Consider the following 23,999-nt stretch of genomic DNA (forward strand, 5'->3'; position numbering starts at 1 on the left):
AGCATGTAATCATCTAACCAAACTTTCACATTTTGTTGTTGTTGTTTTTAAAGCTTACTCTGGAGGATGCCAGATTTCCTTGGAACATCTGAAAACAATGGAAGAAAATTCATGGTGGGTGTATAGTTAGCTTCCAAGGCTTTTATCCCTCCTACACAATATAGCAGAAATGATAGTACATATGACATAAAGGGTACTATGACATTATGGAGTAAGGAGACATCTGGGTTTTGTTTCAGGACCTGACAATGATTCTTGGAAGCTTCTGGCTTCTCAGGGCAGCCAACTCTAGAAACATATGTCTCCAGTATGTGGATAGCCTAATTTTCAATTCTCCTTTCTTTCACTTGGATCATCATTTTTTCAGCCCATAGAAGGCATCCTGTCCTCTTCTCCCAGGTACCCTCTGTGGTTATAGTTTATTGCTTTTCTAAGCTGACTTGGTCCTGAGTATTTACTACATAAATGAAATTTCCTCCAGGATAGTGAGTTAAGTTTTAGCCAACCCCAGATAACCTCATGATGAGATTTAGCTGCCAGCAAGCAAAACTGGTCCAGAGCTTGGGACTTTCAGCCCCACTTTCAAGTTTCAGGGAGAGGGAGCCACTTGAGATTGAATTATTAACTGTTGATCTGTTAAATCATTCTGATATGATAAAATATCTATTAACCACACCTGGGCAACAGGGCTCATGGGATTGCAGGTAGATGCACACTGGAGGCACTGGGGGCTGTCACACCTGGAAAGCACAGGCATACTTCTTCCTTAGACTTAGTCCACCTCTATCTCCTCCATTTGTTCCTAGTAGAGAATAAAGCACTTCCCTACTTTCTGTAATTTTTAACAAATTGCTGAAGAGGCAAGCGGGGCTGAGGGGAGGGGTATGAGATCTAGTGCCTCATGTGTGGCTGGCTTCTGAAGCAGGGTTAGTCATGTAGGTGTGACTGCTTACCCTGGGGTTGATGTTGATTTGGTGAGTTGGTGTCAGAATTGACGTGATTGATTTGTGAGACAACTGGTTGGTGCTAGAGAATTGAGAGATTGGACATAAAATCTTCTCAGTTGCTCTTTTTCTCTATCTTCTCTTTCATACTGTGGTGAAGGTGGATGCCATGTTCTGATGACACTCAAGTAGCCTACGTGCTGGTCCATGCATGAGGAATTCAGCTGTTGTCAACAGCCTTCATAATGAGTGACTGTGCAGAGTCTTCCATCCAGTTCCCAAGGATACTTGCTTTGCCTCCTGAGGCTGCATAGTACTGCAGCTCTACTGCTGACCTTCAGAAACAATACATTTCTCTTCTGTCTATTTACTTATGCAATGTTAGGGCAACTGTTATACAGTAGTAAAATATCTATCCTCTGCTGAGAATCAAACTCAGGGCCTTGCCTAAGCTAGGCAAATATTCAAACTCTCCTTACAGCCTTATAGCATGTTAAAGGCCCTATCATCAAATCCATCTAGTCTTTCTAAAATTACATTTTTAGAAAAGAAGTGAAGACCACACCCTCTGAACTGGAGATAAACCAAGTACATTGTTAGTGTATGTTGCATACTGATAGAATTCCAAATATTCACTATAGTGTATTCAGTCTCATCCTGTGGCAAATGCCGGTGTCCCATGGGTAATTGTCTTCCTTTCTTTTACTGTAGATATTACCATATCTCTGTTTAGTTTTCTCCAAGGGCAGAGAAGGCAGGCTCCCACTTCTGCTTCCAAGAAGTAAATGCTGACTTTCCAGGCTCTATTTTTGCATAGGGTTATCTGATCAGATAGATTCCAGAATCCTTTTAGGAATTACATTCTGTAGTAGCAACTGTAGTAAAACTTCTATATATGAAGTTGATAAATACAGAGATGTATGGAATGCTCCTGGCCTCTTTTAAGCAAGTTAACTTGCTCTCTGATCTGTATCCTGTTAGTCAGATAAGAAACTTAATCTTAGTTTTCATTGAGTTTTTCTCTCTTCCCTTTTTAATGTAGCTTTCATTGGGTTCTTTTCCCCACTCCCACTTTCAGGGCCAGACATTGCCAAAGCATCGGGACATAGATTATGTCTTTGGGAAAGCTGAGCCAGGGGTGAAGCTAATTGGTAATCTACATGTCTAGTCAGGAAAGGACTGAAGAGATGGTTCCGTAGTTAACAGTGATCACGGCTCTTGAGGAGCTGGGAGATGAATTTCTAGCACTCTCATCCGGTGACCCACAACTACTTGCAATTCCATCTCCAGGTGATACAATACCCTTTCCTGGCCTCCTTGGGCATCCACAGGCATGCATGTGCTCAAACATATGCTCATGCATGTGCACACACAAATAGATAATTGAATAAGTCTTTCTTTTAAAAATTTAGAAGAAACAGAAAAGATGAAAACAACTTGGCTATGATGGTTAACTCCAATTGTCAACTTGATGAGACTGAGCACAGTAAGGAGATCATTTAATGAACAACTCAATGCAAAAACTACAGGGGTTTCTTTGGAGGACTTAGACTAAGAGGACATCATCCTATAGGCCAAGAGCCCAGGTGGAATAATGTGGGAAAAATGAGAAAATGGGGATCTTTCTCTCTGTCTCTCTCTCTCTCTTTCCTGGGTACCTTATATGAGCAGTCCTACTTTGATGATCTAAAACCCCAAGACTGGAACAACCTTTTCTTCTCTTAGGTTGTCTCTCTTGGTTATTTGCTACAGCAACCAAGGGTCTACCAAGCACAGTGAAGTACCTTGAGGAACCTTAGGCACTCTACAGAAGCACTCAGAGAAGCATAAGCTATAATGCAGAGAATGAATGGCACTTCATGAACCACTGAGGCTGCAAGGGGAATCAGCACAGGGGAAACCAGAGCCAGGGTGCTCAATAACAGACACACTCACTGTTCAGAAATGAGAAACTTAAAAGTCTCCAATTATTTGATCTCTTTCCACTTAACTACTTTCTCAATATTATCTATTTTCATGTGCAACAGTATTTCAAAACATGAAAATATTTAAAATCCACACTCACACCCTTATCTCAAAGCCTGGATTTAGTCAGAAAGCCAGTGCTGCTTCTGGCTCCCTAGAGCTGGTTACCCTGTTTAATTGGATTGATGGTGACAGCTGTAATTACCTTCAATGAGATTGTGTGTCATGTGATTGTGCCTTCTGCATCCGTGCGAGCTGGACTTGTAGGATACATACAGAAGCAGCCTCCAGTTAGAGAGGGGGTATCATAGCTTCCCAAGTCATGTTCACTGCTGTGGAAGATTTTAAATGTTTATAGGAAGCCAAGGAATTAGTCCTTGGAAGCAGGTCATTGTGACTCCAAGCAGCCCCATTTAGATCTCTGGGACAGGGAAATGGCTGCATTTCTAGGCTTTCATGATTATTTAAATAAACATCTTTTTAAAAAGGATTCAATGATGATTAACAATAGGAAGCCCTTTTCTTCTTGTTCGTTGCTATAAACTGTGACGGCCCCTAAAAGATGTCTTACTATTTTTCTGTATCTTTGATTAGGCCTTGCTATGTAGCCCAGCCTGTCCTTGACCCTCCCTTTACCTCTTGAGTGCAGTGGACAAAAATGTCTAGCTTCCAGGTCCTGGGATCTATGCAAGAGATGGGATGGAAACAGCCAGAGGTCATACAAGATTTTAAAGGAACAATATTTGTAGACAGAACAGGGCTGATACACATACGAACTCAGAGAGACTGTAACAGCATGCACATGACCTGTACAAGCTCAAGCCAGACACAATCCCAGCATGGAGGAGGGGCTGTGGAAACAAAGTCCCACCTCCCCCAAAGGAGCTATTCACAAATAATAGCTGCTAAGAAAAGAAAAATCCGTTTTCTCCAGTGGAATGACACTGGATATATCCAGCGCAATCCAGGGCAGGCCTTATGTTCAAAAGTAGTTGGCCAGCTCAAATTTAACATTTCAAATGTTTTTCTTATTGTTGCTGCTGCTGCTGCTGCTGCTGCTGCTGCTGCTGCTGCTGTGTGTGTGTGTGTGTGTGTGTGTGTGTGTGTGTGTGGCTTTTTTCATCTCCTTTTTTCTTCTCCTTTTCAATTTTGTTTTTAAAGGGAAAGAAAACATGAAGTTCAGTGGGGAGGGAGAGCTTGAGAGGAATTGGGAGATGGGAAAGGATATGATAAAATATACTGCATGAAATTTTCAAAGAATGCAACAGTGGTTAAAAAAAAAAAAGCAATTTGAGTACAAGCAGGTGCACACCTAGCATAAAATACATTTTTAAAAAAGCGCCCAGTATCTAGTAGAGTTTAACTTCCTTTTTTTCCCCTGGGATCTGAAAACTTAACCATTTCTAAAAGTAACTTGATGAATAAGAGAAGACATTAAAAATACTAGTCTCTACGTGTAGACGGAGCCATAATTAATACCTAGGAAGCCAGATGCTCTACAGCAAAGATGCCTCTATTTTCCAATTAACACGTGCAGAGCTTTAAATTTTTCAATTGTAAACCCAGCCTCCACATAAGACAAGGCGGCCAAATGTACTGCAAACATGTAGCTTCAGAGCAACGTCGAGCACTGGAAACACACCCCATCTTATTAGCTTCAGCACTGATCTCATTATGAACAGAGTTGCTTATGCTTCTTCCTTCTGACGGGCATTAAACAGAACTTGGATGTGTGCCCTTTTGGAAAACCGATTCCTGCCTTCGCAAACCAGATGGTGCACATCCTCTACATCCAGTCCTCTAACGGAATCAAAAGGGGTTCCTATTGTGTTCTATAACACGATTAGTACATCCGCAATAGCATGTTCTTATGGAGACTTCTGGAAGCTAAACAACTTGGCTAATGTGGTCCTGCAGAGTTGGACAGGAGGCCTTATGCAGCTGAGGAGTCAGGGCTATGTGGAGGGGCTTCTGCTTTTTAATTCTCCCAAAATAGGCTTCAGTGGAGGTGTGGGGCCCTGCCTCATTGGCTCACAAAGAAGCTGTCTTCTGTCTTTGAATATCAGAGACAAAAAGTCTGCTATCTCATAAAAGAACTAATCAAGCAAGAAAACCTCCCTGCTCTCCCTCCCTCCCTTCCTTTGCCCCACTCTCTCTTCTGGTCTGATCCAGCCATATATATTTGTAGGATGTTCTAATCACCACCACCAACAGCAGAACCAATACCCACTTCTGGTCACCATTGGAGTGTCACACTCACCACAAACAGATAAACAAATCCAAAGGCAACTACATCATTCTGAATTTAGCCAACAAATTGTAGAATAGTATACTGTCTCATACCTTGGAGATTATTCTGTCTTGGCAAAACCTAAAAGAGACAAGACAAGTGCATTAGTGTTTTATTACTTTTGACCTTTGAAACCACAGAACTGAATTAAACAAATACAGTTTTTCTAATAATTTAGCCAAACAGCATTTTTTTTTTTTACTTAATCCCATTATTAGTTAAGGATACAGTTAGGATGAGAGGGGACCATTGGAAGTGAGGGAACCATGGTCCAAGAGACTGAGTAAATCCCATGCCAATCTAGTCTCTGGAGTTGTGAAACAGCATTTTGAGGCCAAACAAAAACCTTCTGACAACTTGAAGATTGCCTGTCAACTATGTCTCATGTATCCTATCACTCTGCACAGGTCAGAGACAACAATTCCTTTGTGATAAGACCCTGTTCATGAAATGTAGCATCATATTCATTTTCTACAAAGTTGTCTAGGTTAGCAGTCAGGCTAGGTCACATGACAGCAGAATGGACTCACACAGGTCCTCTCCTGTGACCTGCACCAATTCTGCAGTCCTAAGTCTGAAAAAACAACAACAACAATGAAAAACAAAAAAGAAAAGAAAAGAAAAGAAAAAAACCAAGCAAAGTTTTTGACTAGTTCAGTTCAGTGCCAAAGCTTCTGGTGAGTCGGATGTTCACTTTAGCCCACCATGACGTCTTCTCCCCAGTTTGCTTTTCGGAAGCATTTCTTTTACATCCTAAATATATGTGTGTGTTTCAACTTGGGCTAGAAAGATTTAATTAAAAACAATTCCATCAGCACCAAAGGAGGCTGTGCTTGATCAATAGGTCCAGATCTGAGAAACATTTTTCCCCCGGACACTGCATGGCTCTCGGGGACCTGAACACTTCCCCTTTCCTAAACTATAAGGTTGTTTCTCTTTTCTTGGTATTGTGCCAATTAGAAAAAAGATGTTGAGCGAACAGCTAAGAAATCCATCAAAAGGTTAGGGTTTTTATTTGAGCGCTCCTTCCTAATGGGTGGAAATTGATTGATTAGCTCACCTAGAACAGGCTTAGCCTTGGGCAGAAACAGCTTTGTAGACCTTAGTGGACTGGATTTTAAAAACAAAAAGTAGAAAATCAACATTAAGAATTCAATGGACTTCAAAAGCAGGGGAAAGCACAGTCTGAAAGTGTATTAAAATCCTTTCATTTATTTCCAATCAAATGGCCTTGTAATAAATTACAGTGCCATCCTGTCTATTGACTCTGTCTTAGCTGGAAATGTGCTCAGTCTCATTAGTGTAAACTCTAAATGCAGTTTACACTGAACTTTTCCAAGCTTCATACACTATTTAATTTAAAAGTTCATGGAAAATGTATCCCCTTATAGACAGCTCTCCTCCCTGTGTCCCCACTGCTCTGCCAACACTGCACACATTGGCTTTGAAACTACTTTCAGAAAGAAATTTGTCGAAGTAGAAAGGTTTGCCCTTCAGAAAAGATAAAGGGTAAACGAAAGTGTCAGTTAATCCCCTGCTTCTGGCTGGACTCAAGAGGGAAAAAAAATTCTTGAAGGCCAACAGCATCAGCTATTGCTACACGAATCTTATCTCTCACCCTCTTTACTATTCAGTATTTGGTATCTACATGTACTATGCTCCTAGCACCAAGAGGAAGGTCTTAGAGGAAGTAATGTTTATATTTCACTGTGGGTGAACATCACCTGGAGTGCTTGTGAAAATGCAGATTCTTGGGCCTAGCCCAGCTGCACTCAAGCAGGCATGGCATTTTCAGTGTGTTCTAGGGAAATGGAGGCTGGATGTGAAATATTATGTCAGTTCATGTAAGCCCACTGTCAAGCTCAGTTGGAAGGTGTTTGAAGTGGACATTCTATGTGGGGGCTGTGGTGCATGTCTGTAACCCCAATGCATGAGAGGCTGAGAAAGCAGGAGTGCTAATCCGAAGCCAGTCTCACTACATAGCAAGTTGTGGGCCATCTTGAGCTACATAAAGAGATAACTATCTCAGTAAGTAAGTAAGTGCACCCTGCTATCCCATGAAAGAGAATATACTCAGTAAATAACCTGAAGAAAGTGGTATTCATTAAACACGGTCTCCTCACTTCTTACAGATCCCCGGCCTTCACCTTTGTGATCTCCAGACAGATATCTAACCTACGGTAAGCACTATTTGGTTTAATCTACAAACATACAAGTCACTGAGAAAAGGAAAAAAGTTTAGGTGATGTAGCCTTATTAACGTGGTATCTATTTATAGTTTAATTCTATGTAAGTCATAGAATCTTTGAAATTTATCACTGGAAGGACTTAGAAAAAAGCAGTCTACTCTTTTTGAAGACTCTTGAATAAAGAGGTGAAAAAAGGGGGGGATCTAAAGGATTAATGAAAACATTTCAGCCACTAGCTTGGATAATTCTCAGGTGTTTGCTCACACCTTCCCCCTTCAAGTTTAGATGGAATTATCCACAAAGAACCATTAAGTAAATACAATTAATCATAATCAATCATACTCTGTCTGAATTTGCCTACAACCACAGTTCTGAAGTGGACACATGGTACCCATTTGCTGGCTCTAATTCTCTGCCAGTTCACAAAATACTGTGTTGCTTGGTTCAGCAAAGCATTTCAACCTCCAATTATAAGTGATATCGTAAAAAAAATCACTGAAATGTCCAAATACATGCCACCCATCCTTGCATAGGAAACATTCTTTTCCAACGCACACAGTTTGCACAAATGATCATGAACGCATCATTACTTTCCATGTAGCAGCCCCACCAGCTCCCTTTCTTCATTTGTAAATGCTAACTTTGGATTTACCCACTTAAGTATTTACTAGAAGATCACGACTAAGCTAAAATAAGTGGGCTATATACTGATGCCAACTTTTAATGGAACATATGCATAAAAATACATGAAAAATTACCATGTTCTCACCGCCGTTATTTTGCTGAAATAGAAAAGTTTAATGATAAGACATAGGAAGGAACTAATTCAAATGAGGCACTATCCCTGTATTTCTGTATTGTTGTGGGGTCATAGTTACTCAGTCACTGTGTTAATTACTTCTCTGTTGCTGTGACTAAGAGTAGCAAACAACCTAAGGGAGCAAGGGTTTGGCTATTTCAGAGATCTCCTTATATTGTGGTGAGAGGAGTGAAGTCCCTTAGGCAGTGAGGGCAAGAGCCCTGGTGGACCATAAACTAGTCATGTAGAACACATCACCTTTCCCCTGAATGGATGAGTAGCTCTCCTCTTGGGCCTAGGGAGCATGTGCAGAATGTGTAGACTGCATGCTAGCTCCATCTGAAAGGAGCCCAGGATGGATCAACCATACCAAAGATGACCTCAGTGTGCCCCCACCTTCCATCCTGAGATAAATGAGAGCCCTTTGCCAGGGTGCAGCAGAGGTTTGCCTCCCTTCGAGCCTCTCTCCCTCTTGGCAGTTCTTTTTCACCTTTCCCTAATAAATACATTTGCTCTGCACATTCGTGGTCTGTCTTCTCTTATTCTTCAATGCGCAAGATGTGTAATATGAGATCCTCTATCTCCCTTCCTACCCCTCCTCCCCTGTCCCATGCCTCTCTTAAGAGCATGTGGACTTGTGGTAGTGAACTGGGAAGTCACTGACTCCTGGGGGAGGGGGTGACCTTGGTGGCTGTTGTTTATCTGGAGCCCTAGTGAAGAGGGAAGGAACACTCTCAGACAACCAGCATCTGTGGTGGAGACAGTATGGCAGCATGGCTCACACACATTGGGTTGGGCAGTAAGCATCGTGGGGCAGCTAATAAAGGCAGTTTGTAATAATAGGGCAAGTTGGAGCACCACCCCCAAAGATGTGCTTCAGGGACTCACTTCTTCTGTCTAGACCCTATCTTGCAGTTCTAACGCCTTTCTGTAGTCTACTCAAATTCTAAGTCCGTCAGTGGGCCCATTCAGGATGAGGTCCGAGGCCTCCAGGTCTTAGCATCTTTTGAAATGTCCTCACAGCTCACTGAGAGATCTGATTTCCTAATCTAGCCATTTCCCAGTGCAATCAAACTGACAGATGACCCGTCTCAGGCCCTGAGCAGCAGTCTTGTCTACATTAATCTTTGGGACACTGCTGTGGCTTTCTTGTGAGTTCTCTTTACTCTGGGGACATGTTTCAGGGTGGACTTGGTTTTCAGCAGGGAGGCCTTAGCACCCAGCTGCTTCAGAGCAAATCATGCCATCTATTTCCTCTCTCCTTGTCTGTTAGTACCTAGCAACTGTTGTTCTCAGGGGTGACTCAGATGCTTTCAACTGGCTATTCTTTGGATCCCAGTCACAGTGGACAGCTCCCAGAACCACTGGTCTCCAGGCTGATGCTCCAGGCCTTCGCCTTTCTTGTGTTGCTTGTATCCCTTACATGCAGACCACACATGACCTCAGGTGTATTTATTTCAATCGCCTTTTCAGCTGATATGTACCTGTTCCTTCTTTAAAACCTCACACCACACCATTTTTCAGGTCTTAGTTCCCCTCCACACACAAGTATTTCCTTGTTTGTCCTTCAATGTTAGCTCTTCCTACCCATTCCAGAATCCTCATCAAACTGTATTAGCATGACCTGTGCTTAAACCTGCCTCCCCACTTAGACAAGGGGGGGGGGGTCTTGGAAGCAAGCCTTCCTACTTATGCAATGAATATCAAATATCTCTCTTGTGCTGTGGAACTTTATATCCTGAAATGCAGAATGGTGAATAATGTGAATATTTGATGGGTCCTCAGTAAATTCCACACCAGGGCAACAGTGAACAAGTATCCTCTGCGAGTTCTCTAATGGATATCCCAGTTGTCATTAACCACCTACTCAGTGTTCAACTGCTGGGAATGTCAGGTACTTAGTTGCTAGCATGTTGGATCTGTTAACTTCAGGAAGGGGGAGTATTTCCAAAATGAGTACTGGCCTTTATGGACAAATGAGAATGTTAGAAGGGAACCTGGGGGCCAAGGCAAAAGATGTAAGCTCATGCTCTCAAAGCAAGGAACATTTTCATATCTAGTACAACCAGGCAAAACAAGTCCTACAGATAGCATGTGGCTTAAAGACAAATGAATAGCATCCTCCAGAGTTTGTAAGCCTCAGTGACACACTTGCTGCTAAACAGGCTGTGGGAATTATGTTGTCTCTGCTGATGAATGACGTTCCCTCAGGCGTAGTCAACTGTGGTGCCATTCCACCCTGAGCTTTTTGCCTCTGATTTTTTTTTTTCTTTAAGAAGGGAGATTTTGATATTTACAGCTTCTCTTCTGGTTATTAAAAAATGAAAGTCTTTCTAGGCAATTGTCCAAATCTAAGAACTTAAGCTAAAAAAACCCTCGTTTTGGGAAATTTTATACAGTCCTCTATTTGGATTGAGGGTACAGCTCTTCTCTTGACTAATCATTGAACAAGGAGTAGAGGATGTTTTTGGAAATTCAGACAGAATTAGAACACAGGAAACTTCTGAGAGGTGAATGGAACTTCTGGGGCTCAGGGAGAGGCAGAGAGGCAAGGCCGTCCATGCCTCACCAGTACCAGCTCTGCCCATTCCCTCTGTAAACACATTCTGGGGCATTGTGTTCATTCTCGTACCTCTCACTAATCAGAAAATCAGAAGAAAAACAATTTGTTTTTCATAATGATTCACACACACACACACACACACACACACACACACACACACACACCACATATGCAGTTATGAGAAAATATTTTGGAAAGAATGCATTATGGACACAGTTTCAGTTGGTTTGACAATTGTTGTGCTACTATGCAATATAAACAAAAATTATACAATCTTTTTATAATTTTTGTGAAGGGCCCTTCTAGATGCAAATTTTTATTTACGTAATTTTCACAGGCTATAATTTGACATAGACTCTGTTTCCTAACCAAGAGGTTTGTTGTAAACACTATTTACTTTGTAATTACCATATAGTTAAATGCCTAATCACAGAGATTCGCTCCATGATCGTTGACAAAAATGGCCACACTTAACACAGATGAAATTAACTCTAAGGAAAATGTGACTGCCTCTAACCCATGCCCAGCCAATCAACCAGAGCAGAACGACCAGACCACAGCTACAATAAGGAGTGACAAATAATTAATTTGTGCCATCTGAATCAGAGAAAACATGAGCCTTAGACCTGCTTTCTTGCTTCAAGTTGAGTTGGATCCCATGAACAGAAATGTGGTAGGACCAATTGAGAAAAAGAGAGGCATTCCTAAGAGCATTTGGAAGAACCAGGTGAACCCATTTCTACATTTTCCTTTCTATCACGCTCCTCTCTGTGGAATATCCATTTCGTGGGTATTCACTTTAATGTATGCTTTGAAAACATTGGTTATTCCTTCTGTCCTACATCCTACACATATTCTATCACCTTAATTTCAGAAATGATACCTAGTTTGGTGAATGCTGGAGACTAGAGCCTGACTGTAAAATGGAAAATGTCAGCCTCTGATAGCAAGAAGTAATGGCCTGTCCTGAATTTCACTCCCATCGCCTTCCGTGAGGTCACTGTTTGGTACCTACAGATGCTGGGGTCCTAAATGTAAGTTGCTATAGTCAGCTCTCTTTGCCACCTTCCATGTGACCCTGTCCATGAATTACTATACCCCACAAGCCTCATCGGGCACGTTTCTTACCAGTGCCATCAGATACTCTGTGGACACAGAGACACGAGGTGCTAATACATGGGAATCCCTGTGACATCTGCTATTAGAAAATGGGAATCCCAAATGTATCCATCTGCTCAGTCATACTCCAGCCACACATTTGTGACATCTCTACACCTCTTTATTCTTTTCTCTCCTGACACTTTTCTCTACCTAAAGTGTTTGTCCCATCTTGGTAGCTCTTAATTGCTTTTTATGGAACTTTAGGATACATCGAAAGAAATCTGGTTCTACTTGGTTTTCATAGTCACCATAAACCAGTCCAACATGCTAACCTCAATGCTTGGCCACACCCAGATGTACTTGCCACCCTAGAGCCGGCACCTGCTTTTTGAAGATGCTCTCCTGCATCCACAGTCCCATGGAATCTCTCGTGATTACATATTGTGAATCTGGACTTTAGTGTACCTTTAACATCCACGCTGAAACTCAATCCCCAGTGTACCAATATAGTAGTATTAAGATGAGGCTATTAGAAAATGACTGTGCCATGAGGTCCTCAAGCATGTGATGGGGGTTGTGCCTTTTGTGCAAGAATGTGAGGGTGTCTGTTAAATCCTTTGAGACTTATCTCCCATCTATTTCATGGGGCTGCCATAAGAAGATGCCACCTCTAACACAAAAACCAAAGCTCTAAGTCAGTGGCTCTCAACCTTACTAACGCTACTCTTTAGCATAGTTCTTCATGTTGTGGTGACTCCCAACCATAAAATTATTTCATTGCTACTTCAAAACTGTAATTTTTGCTACTCTGGTGAATCATAATGTAAATATTTTATATGCATGTTATCTTATATGCTACTCCTGTGAAAGGGTCATTCAGTCCCCAAAGGAGTTGTGACCCACAGGCCGAGAACCACTACTCTAAAAAGACATCTCCATCTTAGAATCTGCTGCCTCTAGTGCTGCAGGAAAGATATTTCTATCATTTATGATTTACTTAAGTTCTTTGTTACAACACCAGGAACAGACCAAGACAGACTCTAGCCTTCAGCCATAGATCTGACTGCAACTGCCTGAGAGATCCTGCATACACTACCTAGGGCTGCTGTGTAAAATACTACAAGTGGGTTGGCTTATAAAAGCAAAAATTGATTTTCTCACAATTCTAGGGGCAAAACTCAAAAGTGTCTGCAAGGCCATGCTTCCTCTGGGACTGTGGATAGAGCCTTCATTGTCCTTTTCAGCGGTAGCCCAGTCTTGGCATTCTCAGGTTTTTATAGCATCCCCTGTTTCCACACCTGTGGTTTCCCTGTGTTGTCACCTTTCTCACACAATTATATTGGAGTAACTTTCACCCTGTACCAGTATGACTTCATTTTAACCAACAATGTCTGCAGAGATTCTACATCTGAGTCCAGCTGGATTGTGAGGTATTTGGAGTTGGGACTTGGCAGTTTTAGTGCTGAGGGTTGAACACAGTGCCTTTTATCAAGCCCGTCCTGTAGCATAATTAAGCCCCCAAGAGACCCCAACTTAGAACCATTCAGGTGAACTAATCAAGCCACAAATCTATGTGACCTAATAATTAGTAGTGTTTGAGTCACTGTTTGGGAGTTGGTTGCCCCATAGCAACAGATAAGCAAAATGCTTTTCTTTGCTTGGGTCCTTACAACTACTGCTTTCTGGCTTTTGCCAACAGAGTCTAGACATTTTTTCTTGCAAGATTACTTAGGCCTTCTTGGTTTTTTGTTTGTTTTTTTGTCTTTTGTTTTAAAGGCAAGATTTTGTTATGTAGTCCTGCCTTATTAGAAACTTAGTAGATAGACCAGGATAGCCTCAGACTTGAGTCCATCTTCCTGCTTCTGTCTCTCAAGTGTTAGGATTATAGGCCAATGCCATCATATGCAGACATGCTTGGTATTTAATCCAGTAGACATGGTCTCTGTTGAAGAAGGTGCCTTAGGCAGCATGCCCATTTTTGTAACCTATGATGTACATTGAAATGACCAAAGAACAAATCCATCAAATGTATGCAATATAAAGGAAAGGGCAAAGGAAATGAGCAGACCAGAAACTGAAGAATTTATTAAGGGTGAAAAGGAATATATATATATATATATATATATATATATATATATATAGCTAAAATTTAACGAAAGAACTTCTAAGAAGCCAACTGCTAAATAGTACTTTGCCTGCCTTCTGAACAGAGCCCAGCACAACCCACATCAAGGTAGCAGTGCTAGGGGACAATGAAGAGATGTTGTCAGTAGTCAGCAGTGTCTCCTTTCTCTCCCCACTGCCCTTGGAATAGCACCTCATGGAGATGTACACTCTCATCTGCATTTCTGAGGAAATTACCACAGCACCAGGACAGAAGCCACAGAGCACTTGCCACACACCTGTACTTTCCTGTCACCACACTCCAGGGCCACTTTGTGGAGAGTGGTCTCCACTGCTGTTCAACACTATACTCCATTTGAGGGAGCCAGTCCACTAAGTACTTGCTGGGCCTGTCCACCTGTGACTTAACTACTCATTGTGAGATAAACTGCTGAACAAGTGCACCATTAATTAGTGTCTCAGCCTTAGTGCTGTTGACATTGAAAGCTAAGAGCTTCTTTGTTGAGGGGGCATGACCTGTACACTGGAGGGTGTTTAACAATATCCTTAGCCTCTACCTGTTAGATGCTTCCTTAGTTATGATACCCCAAAGTGCCTCTGGACATTGTTAGACGTCCCCTAGGGAAGAAGCTGCCCCTAGGTGAGATAGGTGTGTGTGTGTGTGTGTGTGTGTGTGTGTGTGTGTGTGTGTGTCTGTGTCTGTGTCTGTGTCTGTGTCTGTGTCTGTGTGTAGGGATATCTACACATGTGGTAGCCAGAGGACAATCTCAGTTGTTCCTCCTCAGGACCAATCTATCTTGTCATTTCAGACAGGCTCTTTTACCCATTAGGCTAGCCTGGCTGGTCAACAAGTCCCTGGGATCTGTCTGTTTTCACCCCCTATGCACTGGGATTATAAGATGGTGCTACTGTGCCTGTAAAATAGCAAGGGTGGCTGAAAAAACCACGAGGAATCATAGTATTAACTATTTACCTAAAAAGAGAAAAACTACAACAAACATAATTCTGTGTATAATTATACATATATAGTTTCAATGAACTTTTCTCATGTTTACTAACAAGGCTCCCTCCAAGAGCCAAAGACCACCTAAAACAAAACAAAACAACCCCTCTCCAAAAACAAACAAACAACTAATACCAGGCATGAGAAGCCCTCTTTGCACTGATGGCCAGGGCTCTCCAAGAGACTCCCCAAATATACAGCCTATTGCTGTTGCCCTTGGTGGCCTCCAGAGGTAAAAGGGAAGCCCGTATTGCTGAAGATACCACATACTTCAGAAGCAGAGCCCAGAGTCCCTGAACTAGAATTGACCTTGATGCCCTTCCCCGAGGACTAACTATCATGATACTAAAAGGTACCATTGAAAATTTCAGAAGAGGAGGTTAGTCAGCAGTCCTACCCAGCTATGATACCTATGAACCACAATGATGAGCAGCAGGGCGGGATAACTCTAAGGGTATAGCAGTGGCACAAAAACTTTGGTGGTAATTAACAACACTCTATTTGGACTCAAGACCTGCTCAACAAGAGGGAAGTCATGTCTGCTACTGGAAACCTAGCTAACTACTCAGTGCTAGTGGAGTCATGAATCTTGGAGAAGAACCAACAACCACTACTTTACTAGACCAGGATAATTCCTAACTACACTCTACATATTTGTCTTTATACCCACAGATAAATATAATTCTCACCCCTTTTCAAGGAAACTTCTCTTTGCAACAGATGGAGACCACTACAGAAAACTACAACCAATCAAAATGCAGAGTTGTGGAGCCCAGTTCCAATGGGTACAACTACAAAATATTCCCACTCTTAAGGCTCAGCAAACATACCAGTGAGGGGGTGGAGAGATTGAGAAGCCAGGGAAACAGGGGATTTTCTGTGTGATTGTGTCTCCTAGGAATGTCAGAAGCTATATCCTTAAAGTCTCACCGACATGACTGCCCAAATGGAAGCTGAACAAAGACTACACCAATAGACATGTCAAAGTGGATAGGGAAGGAAAGCCCAAGAGACCTCCCCAACCCCACACAAAGACCTACACGCAACCAACGAGCATTGGGAGTGGGAGAAATAGTCTTCTCCAGGGAAGGGTTGCTAATTGGTTATCCAGTACTAAACAGTCAGCCTGAAACCATACATACAGGTAACATTACACAGTCTGAGCAGGCAATATTTAGGAATATATATGTATATAGACATATACATCATGTCATAACAATTAATGAAAAAAGTTCCTAGATTTGAAAGAGGGGTATATGGGAGAGTCCGGAGTCAGGAAAGAAAAGGGAACAAAGCACTGGAATTGTATTACTAAATAAAAGACAATATATAAATGGAGTGGAGGTGAGGTGATGGAGCTGCATTGAAAGCCCAATGGGACAGGATAGAGCATAGAGAATCTGTGCTCTCTACCTACTCCCATCCTTCTTTCTTATCTTATTTTAGCTCCTTTCTGTTCCCTGAGTCTCATCAAGCCTCAGAAAGCCCTTTCCTCCTAGAGGTACACCCACCACCCAGGAATGCCCAAGCCTCCTTTCTACTCAAACCAAGACACCACACACCCTCAGGTTACTGCAGCTTCTAGCCCGCCCTGCTGGCAGTCTTCCTGGCCACTGGAAACAACCTGGAGAGAGAAGAGTGAATACAAACAAACGGATACTGGGGCAGGGGAAGAAGAGGAAAGAGAGGGGGAAAAAAGCTGTTAAATTTCATTTTGACAGTCTCATCCAGCATTTCTAACTTAAAACACACAGCGAAACAGTTTTCCCTAGGGCTCCACCACGACAGGGCTGGGGGCTTGCGAAAGCATGTGTTCTACAGGAATAGTGTTTTGTTTTTGAAGAAAGTTCGTTTAATTATTTGGAGTAATGTTACTCCACATCAGCTGCTGGCATCCTGAAGCTAGGTTCCCATAACTCAGTTTTTGAAGTAGCATTGGTTTGAAAGTGGTTCTACCATCCCCAAATAAAATCCTGTGGACACATTTGGGTGATGTGGCCACCTTTTATATATTTGTAGTTATATATGCATTCATACCAGCCAAGGCACTTTACCAGGGATGACTACATTTCATCAGGAGGTAGGTCAAAGGCCACTTCTCCCTGAAAAACATCAGTAAATTAACTTCCTTGTCTGACCACAGTCACCCAGGGCTATGAACAAGCTAAGAACATAAACTCTGTTCTCTAACCCTGTGATTCCTCTAATGTCCTTGCTGTGTTTGGTAAATCAATATGCAGAATCTTGTCCCATAGCCCCCTGCCACTTCTTGTGTGATTCCCTACCTTCCTATGCCTGCCAAGCCTGCCCGTGTGATAACAAAGGATGTATCACAAAATACTTAAATATGGTAAGTGTCAGAGAACCTTTTAAAAAGGCACTTTTTACCATTTTAGTAATTAAGGAATATTAAAATCACTGTCCACTGTTAATATTTTCTTTTTAGAAAGGGCTGCTCATTTAAACCATGAAAAACAGAATACTGATAAATCTAGTGAAAGAGAGGTTGCACAACTTGGGGAAGCCATTAGTGGTTTTGCTTTGGGGTAGATAGGTAGAATCCTAACCCACCTCATCCTGCCCCTCCTTTAAAAGCCCAGTCAATTGGAAGGGTTCCATCCACAGCTCCTACAGTCAAATTTGCTTCATGCAATTGCTTCCAAGATTAAATATGTCAATACACATATTTTTTTTTTAGAAAACAACTTGTTTGTTTATTATATATATGGGTCTCTTGTCTTCATGAATCTCTCTCTCTCTCTCTCTCTCTCTCTCTCTCTCTCTCTCTCTCTCTTTCTCTCTAGATCTTGTTACTTGTTCCCACAGAAGCCAGAAAATGGTGCTAGATCCCCTGGAATTGAAATTACAGGCAGTTGTGAGCCACTGTGTGTGGGTGCTGGCAATCAAACCTTGATGAGCAATGACTGCTCTTAGCAACTGAACCATCTCTCCAGCCTGGACAATACAAGAAAAAAAAAAAAAACCAGAAAATAAAAAAAAAAAAACAAAACAAAAAACTTAATACAGGTCATAGCACATAGTTATTGGTGATTTCTTTTGGTCACAGTCAATATGTATTGGCATATTACATATTTTTTTTTTACTCTTCCTGGCTTCAAACTGCGCTCTCTTTGGTGCTGGGTGTGTGAAGAAGCCTGGTAGAGGTGAGGTGGCCTTCCACTAATTTTTTGCTGTGCAGTGTTTTTACCCCTATTAAGCCCTCCCAAGCCTCAGGTAATATTATCTTTTCCAGAAAAAGACAGGTTCCCACATAGGGGCTGTCAGAGAGAATTTGGGGTGTGTGAACAATTTAAATGAATCAGCCCTGACAAATCCGATTTACAGATTAAAATACTGTTGTGATATTTACCAAAAGTACATGTAGCAAGTTAAGACAACTCCAACAGGCAGACATTGATTGCCTGTGTTAATCAACTGGTACAATTTAGCTACAACCAGAAGCAAAATGCTTAGGAAAAGATGAACCTGGTCATAAATAATTCCAATTTTGATGCATTTTGAAATCAAGGGAGACTGTTGTTCAGGTTTGCTGCAAGGTGACACCTCCGCTGTGTTACACGAGGTCACATCGGGTTTCATCTGAGTGTTGGGAGAAGATCTAACTTGACATAAACAGATGACAAAGGATTAAGGCAATTGCATCAGGTGCAGGTGCACTAGGAGAGGGGAGGGAGAGGAGCAGGAGACCAATGTCTGCATATCACATCTGCTTATTCACTGATGCTTTTAGGGCTACGTCACTAGTCCTTCATCAGTATTCCCCAAATCTCTGGGCAGAATCAACAATCTGTAGCCTTCAAAGAGACCTGGGGAAGTGCTCTGCCTAGAAACCCTGGAGCAAGGTGACTGCTTAAGAAAAACATGTTCTGCCTTTCAAAACTTATTTGTTGAATGAATAAATGAATGAAAAATTTTCTTTCCTTCTCATTCCCAGAAGGCTGCTTTGCCCTTAGGGTATGAAAGGGGCTGCAGAGCCTGGAATGGCCCCGGGGGTTTAAAGCCTTCTCCAGTCACTCATTTATTATTTATACACTGCCTACTTGCCTACTTCTATAAAAGATTTGAGACAGCTTACAACAAAAGATAGCAACACCACAGGGCCTTCTCCTCAGCTATTCCTTGCAGGGTTTCATTATCTATTTCATGACCATCAAACACAAGTACTAAAAGGCTATTTGCATGGGATGCTATGCCAGGGGCCTGAATAAATCAGGCAGAGCCAGGCTCTGACCTCCATAAATTTCCATCTGTTCACTTTGCATTCATTCATTCTTTTGACAAATATTTATTTGCACATTCCATGCAAGACTCTCAGGAAGTGTGTGGAGGTGGCAAACATGACTTGTATGAAAACCTTGTCTTAGCCTCAAGAAGTTTGCAGATTAGCACAGGGGGCCCAAGGACAGCACACTCAGTAGTGCTGTGGTATGGATTGGGACTACATATTAATCCCCTGATGCCAGGTGGAAAGGATCCATGCAGTGAGCCTGTTGCATTGAATAAGCAGTAGGGGATGAGAGCAATTGCTTTTGTTCATTGTGTGGCCTAAAGAGAAGCCAGCTAAAGCAGATGTTGTATAACAAAATTTATCCGGGGGAGATACAACACACATGTCTGCTCACCCCAGATGGGAAACCCACATCAGACCAAAGTTTGGATGCCACTAAGTCAGACTAGGTGAACCAATGAGTTTTTTTGGGTTTACTTATAGGAATATGGGTGAGGGGTTACCTATAAGGGCAGAAACAACTCAATAAACCTTTATCACCTCAGCCCAGCACAGCATGAATGGGAAAGTTGGGAATCTAGCTCAGCAGGCTGGAAAGTGTCCTTTCCATGTGCCTCAGTTAGTCTAAACCTCTTCTAGCCAGTTCGGCTGCTTATGCTTCTTCCAGGCAGCTGGTCTGAAAGTGTTCTTTTCAAGTTGGCTCAGCCCTACTGAGAGAAATGCTCAGGTTTTATTGCTTACTCTGCCCCCCAGGAGGGGGCTCGTGAATCTGACCAGTTTCAGGGACATCCTGAAGCTCTTTTGAGTGGTTCACCTTCCTGCTCAAGGAGCCTCCTTGCAGGGTGGAATGTTCTGATAATATCAGAGACAATTGATGCAGCACAGCAGCAGATCAGGTTGCAGGCAAGGCTGTAAGGAGAAGCCCACCTCTTTGCCCTCCTGCTTCTCTACTTTCCCTCATCATCCTTTTTGCAACTGGATACCTTGGAAACTAATGCTGGTAGAGCTGCCTAACTTTGTGTTACCCTGGAGACCAGGATGCCATCTAAGCCATGTGCCCTGGGGTACACACACTCTCTTCTATTGGGATCTCTTCTTGGTGGTCACCACAGATGTCCCTTTCCCACTTGCCAAACTGTCCCGCGCTAACCGTCTCGCCAGCAAAAATGACGCGGGGACACTCCTCAGGATCCTTCTGCAGTAAAACTTTAATGCGTCTTGAGAGAGAGAGCATCAGCTTACAGAGCAGAGACTCCGAACTCCCAAAAAACCCATCCCTTATATAGGCTGGCAACCGCTGCCTCAGACTGTTACTCTCTGACTGGCTGAAGCTTGTTGGACCATATGACGTCAGCTGATCAGACCATATGACATCACGGGAGGGGCGGAGACCAAGGGCTGGAAAGTTACAAAGTTACCTAGTGCGCATGCGCACCAGCTTGTAACGGCTCCTAACACCAAACCATGTCTAGGAGCAATTTATTTTAAGAGGACTCTGCCTCTGCACAACTGTGGCAAAATTTGTTGCTTTAATCCCAGAACTGAACAGTCCCCAGCCCTGTCAACCCACATGGCAGAGTCCTCAAGAATGCCCTTCAAGGCCTCAGCAACAGGACAAAGGCAGTTTATAGCTCTTGGAGTGAGCTGTAGATCCTCATTCCCTTGAATAGCAAGCAATACTTTAAGTTGTTTGTTTTGTTTCATTGAGACATAGTTTCCCTATGTTGTTTAGGCTAAGTGAATCTTACCTCCTATCCTGCCTCAGTTTCCTGGGCGCTACCATATGTATCTAGTTTTAAATTTTAGCTTTTTATAAAATTCACCTGGAAACCCTAGAAAAATTAAATTCCAGTATCTACCCTAGAAATTGTCTGAAGAAGTCTGGAGTTCACTTTCCTTATGGGTGTTCTGGCTGATGCAAGCGTATCCTAGTGACACTCTCGTGTACACCCAGGGATGTATATCCTGGAGCGTGTGCAGATGAGTGGAACCATGTCTATCTTGCTCATGGTTGACTCCTAGTGCTTTGAACAGCACACAGCTCCAATCACTTATTCAGCAAATGTGCTGATTTAACGGATAAACAGCATACTTCCCATCTCCTGAAGGTACAAAAGCCTCCAGGGTCAGGCAAAATTTTCTGACAAATAACAAAGAATTTTTAAAGGCATTAAGGTACACTAGTGCCCACATAGGCATGAGGAGAGATGACAGAGAACCAGTGCACAGTTGAAGGACATACAAAGTTGCTTTTGTGCTGATGTTGAAGGGGGGGGGTGACAGGGTGGGTGGGAGTGGTTGGGGATGGTGGGGAGGACTGGAAAGAAACACTTTTACCTTGGTCTCAACTGCATCATTGCTCAGCACTACCCCAGGACTCTCTTCCCTTCTTCCCAGACTTCAGAGAAGCTACTGAAACAGACCCAGCACTAAGGAACCAGCAGTGTAGGAGACAGCAGCTACCTGCTCCAGACCCACACAGCACAGAACACTTCACATCGCCCAAGAGGCAGCTAGCTGCCTCTTCTGCTTAGTGGAGAGCAGGCCTCCAAACAGGCTGCTTTTTGCAAGGCATTTACCCTGTGGCATTTAGCCCATTGTCAGTTTAAATTTATTCCTTCATCTTCTGACTGGCTTTGATAAAAAACAAGTGTCAATCCATCTAAAAGGAGAAATCCCACTACAGTTTTCAGTGGTTCTTTGCTAGGCCTTGTAATCCACTGTCAAAAATCTCTCATGCTTGTGTCTCACGTCAGTTAGCATGGAAGCACAGAGCAATGTCGACATTCATTGACTCCATCATTAGACTTCTACAGAGCCCTACTCAGGGGCCGCCAGTGGCTCTAAGCATGACTGGCTGCTTATAAACTTGCCAGCATTTGTGATGGCTTACTTGGCACTTGGTTCTCTCTCCTTTTCCTTTGCTTGTGGGATGAAATAGTGCACTAGACACAGACCAGTTAAACCAGACAGGCCCACCCCCATCATGCTTGAATCAATGAATGGATCTAAGATTTGTTTGGGGACAATTGAGGAAACTTCCCAACAATACGCTCTGCCCCAGGGTTCAGAAGAAAGGCTCCTCCAAGGGCTGCTGCCTTCTATGTATACTCTCATGTATGGAGAGTGGCTGCATTCCCACCTAAGAAATGTGAACTCCTCAGACCACAGGTGTCATCTGTACTGAAAAATTCCTCTCACAGCTTCTCCTGGTGCTTCACACAGAATTCCAATTACTTTCAATAGCTATTTCTGCCTATATGTACATCATTATTGGTGTCTACTGTACCCACCTCTCTAGTCCATGTTCACACCAACCTTATTCCCACTTTGGCCCTCCCTTGCCTTTAGAATGCTCTGTCACAGATTTCTACATTTCCCACTCCAGAATCAGTTCAGTTCATATGGTCTTTCTCAGAGGTATTTCAGTGGCCACTCAACACAACAGAGAAATGTCCTATTTCACACCAGCATTCACAAACACATTCCATGCTTTAACTTCCCAAAATATTTATCATTGCCCAAAATTATATATATAATGTCTCTCTATATATATACACACATACGTGTATGTGTATGTTTTGCTAGAATGTAACATGTGTATTTCCTCCTCTCTCCACTTCAGACATATATATTCCTAAATCTCACTGTGTTGCATGAAATTGTATGGTGTAAACAATAGGACAAGACTAAAGGGATTTTGATACACACCTAGGTCCCTCCCTTTGCTGGTCTTGGGAAATACTAGCAATACCACAGAGGCCAGCATTTTAAGAATTCATCCCGTTAGATGAGAGCAGGCTGGTCCATGTGGGCACCTAGCTCCCGTCCCTCCTCTCCACATAATTATGTCTCAGACCTAAAATGTAATCACTCTACGAAGTCAGATAACAGAATTAGAAATGGCTTTGAAAGGTCATGCCGGGCAGGTGGATTATGCCACATTCCTAAAGGGTTTGAAAATTGTTTAAATTTCAGGGTAATTTCCTACCAGTGCTAAGTAAAAGGTCAAATCAGAAAGCCCCCAAAGAGCTAAGAACCACGGTTCCCCTTAAAATTCCTCAGATTTAAATTTCCATCCGAAGAAAGTGTCTGAGACTGCAAATGTGGCGGTGGAGCTGCTTGAGCTTATCAAGTGAAATAGAGAATATTTTGTTATGATTCTTTACGTCCTCAGCAACTGCTCATCTTATAGAGAGTTGAGTGGAGTGGCAAAGTAATTACATGGTGAGTAGCATATATTTACGACTATTTATGTTTTCTAGATTGGAGTACAGGGTAATTATTTTTGGTCTTATTAAGTGCAAATTACCAAGTCATCTTCAGGAACATGCAATTACTACGTGGTGTAGTCACATGCCACTTCCCAAGCAAAATGAAAATTTTACTGAACACAAGCAATATGATGCATATGGTTTATGAACACACCACAGGGCCTATCTTCTACACTTTGGATATGCAACAGAGGCTATTTTTCTCTCATCATGCGGGCATTTCCTTATTTGACTACATCAAATATTCTCAAAGGCTGGTGCTACTCAAAAATGCATATTTAGGGATCCCCAACCTAACTCAAACATTCCCAAGTGAGGTCTTGTTCTCTGTTTCTGAACGAGTGTCACCATATCACACCTGACCACATCCTCCTCGGTATCATGGTATCATCAAACATTCTTTCCAGAGGGATTTCCTCAAAGCAGAGGAGTATTTCTAAAAGAAGAGCACAAGTTCCTAGATGGTACAATATGTTTGTGTTTGTGACTGGGTGGTCT

General features: G+C 42.4%; 1 protein-coding gene and 1 long non-coding RNA gene across 5 annotated transcripts in view; one reads left to right on the plus strand and one right to left on the minus strand.

The window, feature by feature from the left end:
- The window catches only part of Sema6d (semaphorin 6D), a 569,391-nt gene that overhangs the window by 176,638 nt on the left and 368,754 nt on the right, over window positions 1-23,999 (minus strand). For both annotated transcript variants that reach the window (XM_035446964.1, XM_035446965.1), the window contains exon 4: window positions 5,253-5,280. The gene's annotated coding sequence lies outside the window, so the exon portion shown is untranslated. The remainder of the gene's footprint in view (window positions 1-5,252; window positions 5,281-23,999) is intronic.
- The window catches only part of LOC103162672, a 53,726-nt gene that overhangs the window by 9,892 nt on the left and 19,835 nt on the right, over window positions 1-23,999 (plus strand). For 2 of the 3 annotated variants that reach the window (XR_003486554.2, XR_003486555.2), the window contains exons 3-4: window positions 54-114; window positions 7,332-7,379. This is a non-coding gene — a long non-coding RNA (uncharacterized LOC103162672). Of the gene's footprint in view, window positions 1-53; window positions 115-1,104; window positions 3,400-7,331; window positions 7,380-23,999 lie in introns of those variants that run through there. The other variant, XR_004770619.1, reaches the window with a different exon arrangement.

This window comes from Cricetulus griseus, chromosome 6 (genome assembly GCF_003668045.3).
Source record: "Cricetulus griseus strain 17A/GY chromosome 6, alternate assembly CriGri-PICRH-1.0, whole genome shotgun sequence".
NCBI lineage: Eukaryota > Metazoa > Chordata > Mammalia > Rodentia > Cricetidae > Cricetulus > Cricetulus griseus.